Source organism: Pan paniscus, chromosome 8 (assembly GCF_029289425.2).
Source record: "Pan paniscus chromosome 8, NHGRI_mPanPan1-v2.0_pri, whole genome shotgun sequence".
NCBI classification, from domain to species: Eukaryota; Metazoa; Chordata; class Mammalia; order Primates; family Hominidae; genus Pan; species Pan paniscus.
The window spans coordinates 26289635-26301704 of NC_073257.2; the positions used below are offsets into that span (position 1 = coordinate 26289635).

Here is a 12070-nt window from a genome sequence, read left to right on the forward strand (position 1 = left end):
CATGCTGTCCACCCCACCGCAGACAGCCCATGTCAGGATCTCAAGGAATCGCTCTTTTATTAACTTCTATTTTAAACAATTTTTACTTTTATTTATTTATTTTTGTTGAGACAGGGTCTTGCTCTGTTGCCCAGGATGGAGTGCAGTGGCACCATCATAGTTCACTGCAGCCTTGACCTCCTGAGCTCAAGTGATCCTCCTGCCTCAGCCTCCTGGGTAGCTGGGACCACAGGCACACACCACCGTGCTTAGCTAATTTTAATTTTTTTGTAGAGATGGGGGTCTCACTATGTTTCTCAGGTTGGTCTTGAACTCCTGGGCTCAAGTAATCCTCCTGCCTTGGCCTCCCAAAGTGTTGGGATTACAGCTGTGAGCTACTGATTCCTGGCCTGGAATCATTCTTTTAGAGATCATGGGCACAGCCAAGACGACAGATCCATGTAAGCTTGTTTCTTGAAAGTTGAAAAAGAAGGTACCTGTCTGTCCTTCTCTCATACCCCCTCTGTCCTACAAGGGCATGCTCTAAACCTGCAGATATTTATGTTGTCCTCTAGAATGTGATTCTGGGCTTTGGCTTGGTTCTCCCACCTACAGATGAGATGACGTCATCTGATCATTAGTGAAGCATGTTGAAGGTATTGAATAAAGACCATTTATTTCAATATCAACAAGAGTGATAGCATTTAGACCTAAACTGCAAATGTGGCCCAAGGATGATTACTTAAACTCCGTTTTTTTTTAAGAGATGAGGTCTCTGTTATCCAGGCTGGAATGCCCCAGTGTCATCCTAGCTCACTTCAGCCTCGAACTTGTGGGCTCAAGTGATCCTCCCATCTCAGCTTCCCAAGTAGTTGGGACTACAAATGTGTGCCACCATGCCTGGCTAATTAAATATATTTTTTGTAGGGTTGGGGTCTTGCTATGTTGCCCAGGCTGATCTCAAACTCCTGGCCTCAAGCCAACTGCCTTGGCCTCCCAAAGTGCTGGGATTATAGGTATGAGCCACCATGCCTGGCCAGCAGAGGCTCCCAGACCAATTTGGACAAGATCTGCACCCTCCCAAGAACACCCATAAAGCAGAAATTTTAAGCCTTTTCCTTTATGTCATGATTTGTTCTCAGTGCAGTGTAGGCAACAAAACTCGGTGATTTCTCAGGAAATATGCAAATCCTTGCTCCCTTGGAAAGTAACCAATTAAAAAATAATTTTCTGAGCATCGGCTATGTGCCTAGTACAGTGATAGGCCATGGAAGATGAGCTTAAAAATCCACTCAGAAAAATGCTGGTACCAACTTCTCCTCCAGCCTAAAGAAGCATATTTCAGCCCATCTCCAGATGGCAAGCACAGTCCTGTTTCTTTGGTTATCACTGCTGGGGGAGGTTAGTGCTTTTAGACGAAGCATAATTGAAATGTGATGAATGTCCCTAAAGAGTGCATTGCCAGCTGGGTGCGGTGGCTCACGCCTGTAATCTCAGCACTTTAGGAGGCCAAGGAAGGAGGATCACTGGAGCCCTGGAGTTCAAGACCAGCCTGGGCAACATGGTGAAACCCTGTTTCACTTTGAAACAAAACAAAACAAAACACACAAAAAAACCAAATTAGCTGGGTGTGGTGTCGCATGCCCATAGTAGTCCTAGCTACTCGGGAGGCTGAGGCAAGAGAATTGCATGAACCCAGGAGGCAGAGGTTGCAGTGAGCTGAGATCACGTCACCGCACTCCAGCCTGGGTGACTGAGCAAGACTCTGCCTCAAAAAAAAATATATATATTATATAATATGTAATAAAGATATATAATATATAATATATAATATATAATAAAGATATATAATATATAATATATTATATATAATAAAGATATATAATACAGAATATATTATATTATATAATAAAGATATATAATATAGAATATATTATATTATATATAATTATTATATAATAATAAATATTTATTATTATATAATAATAAATAAATAAATAAAGAGTTCATAGCTAATCCCTCTGGGCAAGGGCAAACTTATACAGGTGAAATATTAGATTCCTGATGTGATCTTAGAGACCAGAATAGATGCCCCTTTATCAACTACACCAGACTCTAAGGTTAAGTTACCTACAGGTCGAGGGTTCAGGGCCAGCTGGTCTAGCAAATTTCTCAATTTCTGTGGCTAAACTCTCTACCAATAGGAGCTGTCAGCGCTGGTTTACAATCCAGACCATTACAACTCTGACTGGACAGAGGGCCAGCCTTACAAATATTCTCTTCTGAGGAGCTACTGTAGACTTTAGGCCAGTTTCAGCAGTTCGCAGAGGCTGCACACAAGCCGTCTTTGTGTCCTATAGTTCACCTGGTGAGGTAAAGAGCCTCAAATTCCACCTCATTTTAATGCTAAAAGCCATCCCAGGAAGGAACGGGAGGTCATGATGTAAAGTGAAATAGGCCAGGCACAGAAAGACAAAGTTCATATTTTCTCACTTATTTGTGGGAGCTAAAAATGAAAACCATTGAACTCATGGAGACAGAATAGAAGGATGGTTACCAGATGCTGGAAAGGGTAGTGAGGGTGGGAGAGTTGGGGATCGTTAATGGGTACACAAAAATAGAAAGAATGAATAAGACCTAGTATTTGATAGCACAACAGGGTAACTGTGGTCAATAATGATTGAATTGTACATTTTAATATAAGTAAAAGAGTAGAAGTGGATTGTTTGTAACACAAAGGATAAATGCTTGAGGGGGTGGATACCCCATTTGACCTGATGTGGTTATTACACATTACATGCCTGTATCAAAATATCTCATGTACCCCATAAATATAGACACCTACTATGTACCCACAACAATTAAAAATTTAAAAAACCAAAGTAAACATGGTAAGTATGTCACCAATATGTCTACCTATGGCACACACACTCGACACTCCTTCGTAACTATGCATAACTTTTCCCCAAACCTGCTGAATGTGTATGACTCTATTATGTAATACGAACACCGTGAGTCATAAAACCCGACCTGCCCTTCTCCTTTTCAAAAAGAGCACCTTCAGTCCACGCTGGAGACTTTCTCTTCTCAGCTTGCAAACCGGTACTGCCAATACAGCCCTTTCTCCTAGTTAGCCACCTCAGTGGCCTTTTGGATGATACTGATGGTGCATCTAGTCATTCTGACAGCCTCTCACGCCACCTAACCTCAATCAAGGAACTATCAAAGTACTTCTCTGAGGAACTGAATGGAAAGGTCTTTTGACATGAGCACCAATTTTCTTTTCTCTCTGAAGGTTTGCATGTGAAGAAGATTGGGAGCTGGTGATTTCTTGATTTCTCTTATAGCTGTAAGATGTATAATTTGTGGAAATCTTTCTGATAAAAAACTAAACAGGCTCTGTCATTTTACGACCTATGTTTGCAAAGTTTCAGACATCACTGTGATGACTAATTTTTGATGGTGGATCATCTTCTTCTGTCAGTGCAGAACCCAGAATAGGCAGGATTCAATCCTGCAGCCAGGAAGTGCAGGAAGAGCTGAGGGTCCACATTCCCTGACTCGCTCCTGTCTCATGGGACAAGTCCGCTGCCTCCTGCAGGGGCTGATGGATGGGCACCTTCAGTTGGCTGTTGGAAGCCACACCGGAAGAGGGAGAGGAGCAGATGGAAAAGGCTTGGCGGGAAAGCTGTGCCGTCTTATTGGTCTCTTTCCAGGGAACACGCAACGTTCCAGGCAGGCTTCCTGTGAGAGTTTCCCATGGGACGGGACTCACATTTCTAAATGAGATGTACGCACGCCCTGGCCAATGTCCTCTCTATCACCCACCTGTCTCCTTAGTGAGTTCAAGCACATCAGAAACACTGTTGGACCATGTGGGAATCCTATTCCACACTTCCTCCTGCTCCACCGGAAGCACACAATGACAGCCCCGCTGTCTCATATCCATATTTTAATTTTCTGCAACTTGGATAGATTATGACTACATTTTCCTGCCCTATTGTATAAAGTAGGGGGGTGGAAGGGAAGAGAAAGTGAGAGGGGCGTCTGCTGTGGCCATGCCTCCTGCCTGCTGGGAAAGAGAGAGGAAGGTAGGAAGGCAGTGTTCACAATTTGGGAAAAATAGCAAAACAAAGCCAAACACCTTTCCTCGCCTTTCTGCTATTAAAGAGATGAGAGGTTCGTTCTCTGAAGAAGAACAGGAAGCAGGGATGAACTGGACCGGAAGTGCAGGAATTACATGGAATTCTATACCCAGTGTGGAGACTGTTCCCTCCCGATCCCTGGATGTGGGAGGACATGTCCCAGGCAGGAAGGGAAGGGTTTTTTTCTGGAGAGAATGGAGAGCCAGAGAGGAAAGATGTCCAGATACCAAGACACTGATATTCGGGGTTCCCCAGGGAAAGAACCAGCTTGCGATGGGATCACGTCACAGGGACACCCACTGGGGGACCATCCCACACTGAAATGGAGCATCTGCTTAGTTTCTAAGTGTGAAGCAACAGACCAGGGCCAGCAGACAACTGAGGAAGCCTCGGACAGGAAAGAGAGACCAACACAAATAAACTGGAAAAAAAGAGCTGGAAGGAAACACAGAGTAATAATGATAACTAATATTATCAGAGTGATAAGAGAGGATATTATGTTCCTGAAACAATAATAGCATAATATTAAAAAATCAGATAATATAAAGAAACTCTTAGAAATTTAAGAAAAAAAAAACAACAAAAACCAAAACCATAATGGCAAAGGTTAGAAAGTCCAGAGAAGAGATTAAAGTAAATACTGACAAAGCCTCCCAGAAAGTAGAATAAAAAGACAGAGATAGACAGCTGGAGAGACAAGTATAAGAGTGGGAGGCCATGCCCAGCATTTGACAAATAGGAATTCTGGAAAGAGAGGACACAGGCAAGAGGGGAGAAGATGTCAAAGAAACAATCCAAAAAGAACCTCACAGCTAAAAAAGAATGCATGTCACGTCTCCAGACTAAAAGTGCCCATCGAACACAGAGTACAATGGATTTACAAAGACCCACATCAGGGCACCCATCCTGAAATTTTAGATCAGAAGGAGCAAAAAGGAGATCCCAAAGGATCCCATTGTTGGGGAGCCTGAGGGGGTGTCACATACGATGCATAGGATGGTGGGCTTTTCCGGAGCAACGCCTTTGGTATTCTGAGAGAAATTTTTTTTTGTATATTTCTATATCCAGTCAAACAATTCATTAGATACAAAGCTAGAATAAAGACTTTTTCAGATATGCCAGTATCCAAACATTTTACTTCCCATATGCACTTTCTCTGGATTGACTGCAGGATGTTCTTCAGCGAAACAATGGTGCAAAACAAAAAACAGGAAGACTCCGGATCCGGGAAAGAGAGGACCCAATACAGAACGAGGGAGAAGGAAAGACCCTGATGGGGATGCGGCATCCTGGGTTGAGACTCTGCATGAGACCAAGTCCAGGCTGGAGCAGGAGGTTGGAGGAGTCTAAGAGGGAGGTCCTGGAAAAACAACAGCAGTAGCAGCTGCCACAGCAACCAAAATCAAACCAAAGAGGAACGAGAACTACCCGACGTAGCTGGAAATTAATATTGGTAGACATCTGAGAATCTGTAGGAACTTTTGGGAGAAAAGTGAAGGGTATGTAGTAACTAAATAAGTGAAAGCAAGGCAAGTGTTCCCTTTGGGTAAAACAATGGGTTGTCTGAAAAACGAGCTGCAACCACAGGATACTACTTGGATTAGTCACGATAATGTCATGCTTATGACTACGGCTTTAAGCCAGAATTATGCTATCACCATACTAAGAAAATGGAAAAGGAAATAAAATGTGGGTGGTTATAATCTAAATCTACATCCTTATTTTTTTTTTCTTCGAGACAAAGTCTCACTCTGTCCACCGGGCTGGAGTGCAGTAGTGTGATCTGGACTCTTGGACTCACTGCAACCTCCGCCTTTGGGGCTCAGGCAATCCTCCCACCTCAGCCTCCAGAGAAGCTGGGACTGCAGGCATGTGCCACCACACCCGACTAATTTTTGTGTTTTTTGTAGAGATGGGATCTCACTATGTTGCCCAGGCTGGTCTCAAGCTCCTAAGATCAAGTGACCCTCCCACCTCAGCCTCCCAAAGTGCTGGTATTATAGGTGTGAACCACTGTGCCTGGCTGTCTTCATCCATTTTAACAGGAATTCAACAACCTAAAAATGAATCAATCAAGGAATAATGCCCTGTGTCAATTATTTATCTATATGGAGGCAAATACTAGAAGAAACAGCTAAAACTGTTGCAAGTGGCAGGAGTTGCAGGGAGGAAGCTGTTTGTCATAATCAGCCTTGTGGAACCATTTGACTTTTAAATGATGTCATCTATTACTTTGATAGAAACAAATATTAATACTTTAAAAAGTGAATGAAATTGAACTTTGAAAAAGCAGAAATAAGTGGCTTATTTTACCTTGACAACTTAGATTTTAATATACAGTAGGAACCGTTCCCCAAGAGACAGGGAGGGAGCAGATACTAAACCTACGCTGGGTAAACCCAGGCATCCGGGTATCAGCATCGGGATGGGTTATCTGGGTCTAACACTACCCTCTGGGCTCTTCAAGGTCCCCAAAGCACCAGGGGGCTGTGTGGGTGGCACAAAGAGAATCACAGCCAAGAGAAAAACCTCGGCTCTAAATCCAACTCGCTAATCACATGCCTGGCATGGGACTAAGAACTTTGCACGCTTTATCTCACTGAATCTTCCCAAGAAGGTTGTGGTTAGAGCCTTACAACATCCTTGCTCAATTAGAGAGGAAAGGGAAGCTTGGAGACGTTACAGGAGGGGCCCACATTTATCCCTTTTACCAAGGGGCATGGCTGGGAAAAGAACCTGGGTCTACCCGGCAGCAAAAGCTGAACTGTCAATCACTCAGCAGTGCCTTTCATGATCTTTACACTGACACAGGTTACACAGGCTATCCAGCCATCCCCCAGTCCTTCGTCTCTGAGTCACTTAGCCTCTCTGTACCTACTTCCTCCTCTGGAAAGCCAGCGATTCTCGCTCCATCTCACGCAGAGATGCTGAGGCTCAAATATCATAGTACATATAAAAAATTTAAAAATAAATTTAAATGGCAATTTGTACAAATGAAAATATTATTCTTGATCACAGGAGGGAGACAGGGGGCCTTGGGATGCGACTTGGTCTCCTATATCAACTTGAAAGATGCTGTCCCTTGGTCATTTGTGGTCATTTATGTGCCCAAGCCCAAGGAAAGATTTTGAGAAGAGAGGGCTGGGTTCTGGGGTGACATTCAGCATGTGGGCTGATGCTGTCGGGACCTTGATCCTAAATGTGGCTGGCTGCAAAGGTGTCGTCACCTCCACTCAGGGCATCTGTAGTATTTAGTTCTGACATTTATTCTTTTTAATTTTCCCTGAATCGCAAAGTCCTAGGCGTGCATGATGTTCAGAGGCCTTCAGTGCCAGCTCAGCATTTGGGACAAGACAGTACTGAACGCAACTCCTCTCCCTTTCCCCAAGCGTCTGCCCAAGTAGGCTTTGGGTCAATTTTTTTTTTTCTTTTTTTTTTTTTTTTTTTGAGATGGAGTCTCGCTCTGGCACCCAGGCTGGAGTGCAATGGTGCGATCTCGGCTTACTGCAACCTCAGCCTCCCGGGTTCGCTCAAGCAATTCTCCTGACTGAGCCTCCTGAGTAGCTGGGATTACAGGCGCCTGCCACCACGCCCGGCTAACTTTTGTTTTTTTAGTAGAGATGGTGTCTCACCATGTTGGTCAGGCTGGTCTCGAACTCCTGACCTCTTGATCCACCCGCCTCTGCCTCCCAAAGTGCTGGGATTACAGGCGTGGGCCGGGGACAATTTTTTACTTGCCCTGCTGGAGAGTGATTTCGCGGGTTCAGCCTTGCCATTCATTTACTTCGCTGCCCAAGGCTGCCACCTGGTGGAGACTGCTCACCTTTCATTTCTGAACTTGGTTTCAAAGCGCTTTCACATTCATTTAAAAAAAACACCTGATACTCTTACAATCTGTATGTAAGTTTAGTATTATTATTTCCACTTTATAATGAGAAAATGAGGTCTTAGAGGAAAGAATCTAAAAGTACCTGGAACTGCATTATGGTATCTTTTCCCTCCATTCGGCAAAACCCCAAAATGCTGTCCTCTTAGTGTGCTGGGTTTGAGCCCAGTTTAAGTCCTGGCTCAGCAACTGTCTCTAAATGAGGTCTTTTCACAGAACTGAATTTGATCATTACCAGGCCCTCCGTTATTCTGAACATTTGTAATTGGTGGAACTATTCTGTGCAGTGAATGTGTTGAGGTAGTTACAGAAGGAAAGTGATGGCTGATACTACCATTCCAGCGTGTGTGTGTGTGTGTGTGTGTGTGTGTGTCTGTGTGTGTGTGTGTTAAGGTTTAATGGGTTTTTGCAATCCCTAGGGCCTGAGTTTAATTACATTTTAAAATCCAGGCAGCAGTATCTCCCTAGACTCCTTTGAATCCATCCATCGAACACCTCACAGACAAGCGCACGAGGAGAGCCTCCCTCCAGGGTGCACCATAGCCTGGCCATTCATTAGGCATGTGATCTCATCTTCATTCACTGGGAAAACAGGGATAAAAGGCCGCATCTATCTCTTGGGTTGATGGGTGCAGCAAACCATCATGGCACATGTATACCTATGTAACAAACCTGCACATTCTGCACGTGTATCCCAGAACTTAAAGTATAATAATAATAAAACACTTTTTAGAAAATTCAGGACACTCTGGGCTTTACATTTATTTATTTATTTAAAAAAAGAATTGGCTGGGTGTGGTGGCTCATGCCTGTGATCTCAGCCCTTTGGGAGGCCAAGGTGGGTGGATCATGAGGTCAGGAGTTCGAGACCAGCCTGACTAACATTGTGAAACCCCATCTCTACTAAAAATACAAAAATTAGCCAGGTGTGGTGGCTGGTGCCTGTAATTCCACCTGCTCAGGAGGCTGAGGCAGAGAATCGCTTGAACCCAGGTGGCAGAGGTTGCAGTGAGCCGAGATTATGCCATTACACTACAGCCTGGGCTACAGAGTGAGACTCCATCTCCAAGAAAAAAAAAAAGACTTATTTAATCTTCCATCAATGTTCTGACAACCAAGAGAAAATTCCTTACTGAGATCACAGGAATGGCTAAACCCATCAAATCTTCACTTGAAAGTTCTCTCGTTTGTCCATCTGGAATTTGCCCTGACTGAATGCTCTACCCTTAAATTCCTTAGTAGAACTTTTATTCTAACTAATCCTCACACTTCAGGACTTCAGACGAGTCCCTGACATTTTACCCAGGTAAGAGGTAGAACTTAAGCTGTGAATTCAGAAAAACATCTGTTAATTTGCTTTCTGTGGCCCTACATTAGTCAGCTGGTGTATACCTCAAACTCTTCCGCTTCTTGTTAATTACATTTTTAGAGTAAGGGGAAATCCTAGGTTTAGTATTATTTGATTTATTTCAAGGTAGAATGCATTTTGGCCTCCAAATTAATTACCATCAATAAACTTATGCAAAATTCACTCTCAAAAAAAAAAAAAAAGCAGTGTTTATCTCAGAAGGCGTTGTGAAGACTCAGTTAAACAATTCACATAAAGCACTCAGCAACAAGCCTACACATCATGTGAACTTTGTAGGAATGAACCGTTCTTGTCTATTACTGTTAATGAGCAGCCCTAAGGGGGTGTGACGGAGGTTGCATTCATGAGACATTCATTGCATTCATTATGGGCATGCCGGGGGTAGCCAGTGGAGTGGGTGTTTCTTTTTTAAAATGTTCTTTTAGGGCCAGGCAAGGTGGCTCACACTTGTAATCCCAACACTTTGGGAGGCCAAGGTGGATGGATCAACTTGAGGTCAGGAGTTTGAGACCAGCCTGGGCAACATGGCAAAACCCCATCTCTATTAAAAATACAAAAACTAGCCAAGCGTGGTGGTGCACACCTGTAATCCCAGTTACTCGGGAGGCCGAGGCGGGAGAATCGCTTGAACCTGGGAGGCGGAGGCTGCAGTGAGCTGAGATTGTGCCATTGTACTCCAGCCTGGGCAACAGAGTGAGACTGTGTCTCAAAAAAAAAAAATGTTCTTTTAGTCGCAGTTCCTAACCTCAGTGATATTCCGCAAGTCCATCTTCCTCGGGAGGAGGTGTGTGCTGGAAAGGGGTGTAGGCATTTTGGGTCATCCCACAAAAGGAGACACTACAAGCTTATAGAGCAATTGGATACAGGACAAGGGGCTGTCGCTCTCAATTAGGAATCATCTCTTGAACAAACTTTTTTTATAAAGAAGATACACAAATGGCCAATAGCATGCGGACATATGCTCAACATCACTAGTCATCAGGGAAACGCAAATCAAAACCACAATGAGATACACCTCACACCCATTAGGATGGTCATCAATTTAATAAAGCAAAATAGAAAATAACAAATGTTGGAGAGGATGTGGAGAAACTGGAACCCTTGGGCACTGTTGGTAGAAATGTAAAATGGTGCAGCTGCTATGGAAAACAGTAGGGATGGCTCCTCAAAAAATGAAAAATAGAAGTACCTTATGATCTGGCAATACCACCTATAGGTATATACCCTGAACAACTGGGAATAGGGTCTCGAGGAGATATTTAGACATCCATGTTCATAACAGCATTATTCGTGATAGGCAAAAGGTTTTGGAAATAACCCGTGCCTTTTGATGGATGAATGGATCAACAAAAGGTGATCTACATAGACAATAAAATGTTATTTAGCCTTAAAAAGGAAGGCAGCCAAGCGTGGTGGCCCACTTCTGTAATCCCAGCACTTTGGAAGGCCAAGGCAGGCAGATCACCTGAGCCCAGAAGTTTGAGACCAGCCTGGCCAACATGGTGAAACCCTGTCTCTATAAACAAATACAAAAATTAGCTGGGTGTGGTGGCACACACCTATAGTCCCAGCTACTTAGGAGGGTGAAGTAGGAGGATCACTTGAACCCAGAAGGTGGAGGTTGCAGTGAGCCAAGATTGCACCACTGAACTCCAGCCTGGGCGACAGAGAGACCCTGTCTTAAAAATTCAAAAAAAAAAGAGGAAGGAATTTCTGATACACGCTACAATATAGATGAACCTTTTTTTTTTTTTTGAGACAGAGTTTTGCTCTGTTGCCCAGGTTCACTGATCTCGGCTCACTGTAACCTCCACCTCCCAGGTTCAAGAGATTTTCCTGCCTCAGCCTCCCAAATACCTAGAATCACAGGCACGAAACACCACATCTGGCTAATTTTTGTATTTTTAATAGAGATGGGGTTCTGCCATGTTGGCCAGGCTAGTCTCAAACTCCTGACCTCAGGTGATCCGCCTGCCTCGGCCTCCCAAAGTGCTGGGATTACAGGCATGAGCCACCACACACAGCCAACATGGATGAACCTTGAGACCATTATGCTAGGTAAAGTAAGCCAGACACAAAAGGACAAATACTATATGATTCCACTTATATGAAGTACTAGAGTGGTTAAATTCATGGAGACAAAAAGTAGTGGTTACCAGGGGCTGAGGAAAGCGGGGAAGGGGAGTTGTTTAATGAGTATAGAGTTTCAGTTTAGCAGATGAAAAGAGCTCTTGGGTGAATGACGGTGGGGATGGTTATACAACATTGTGAGTGAACTGAATGCCGCTGAACTCCACACTTAAAAATGGCTGAGACTACAAACTGACTTCCGTGTATGCTGCTCGAGTGATGGGTGTGCCAAATTCTCACAAATCACCACTAAAGAACTTACTCATGTAACTAAATACCACCTGTTCCCCAAAAACCTATGGAAATATAAAAACATTTTCCAAAATGGTTAGGATAGTAAATTTATGTGCATTTTACAATTTTTTAAAAAAGAAACTGTCTCAAAGTGACAATAGCATCCCTTTGAAAGATGCTGCTAAACCATCTAAAAATGGTCAAATATACACGTATTTGGTTATAAGAAGCTCATTCCTATCTGCAAGACCTGTCTAAGTTGACTGGTGCGTTTGTCATACTTGTCTAGGCTTTTCACCTTTGTCTCAGTTGACAAAGAAATCTTTA

The 12070-nt window shown here is 43.5% G+C and overlaps 1 protein-coding gene across 12 annotated transcripts in view; it reads right to left on the reverse strand.

The window, feature by feature from the left end:
- Nucleotides 1-12070, reverse strand: part of FRMD4A (FERM domain containing 4A) — a 688283-nt gene that overhangs the window by 124548 nt on the left and 551665 nt on the right. The window lies entirely within an intron of this gene.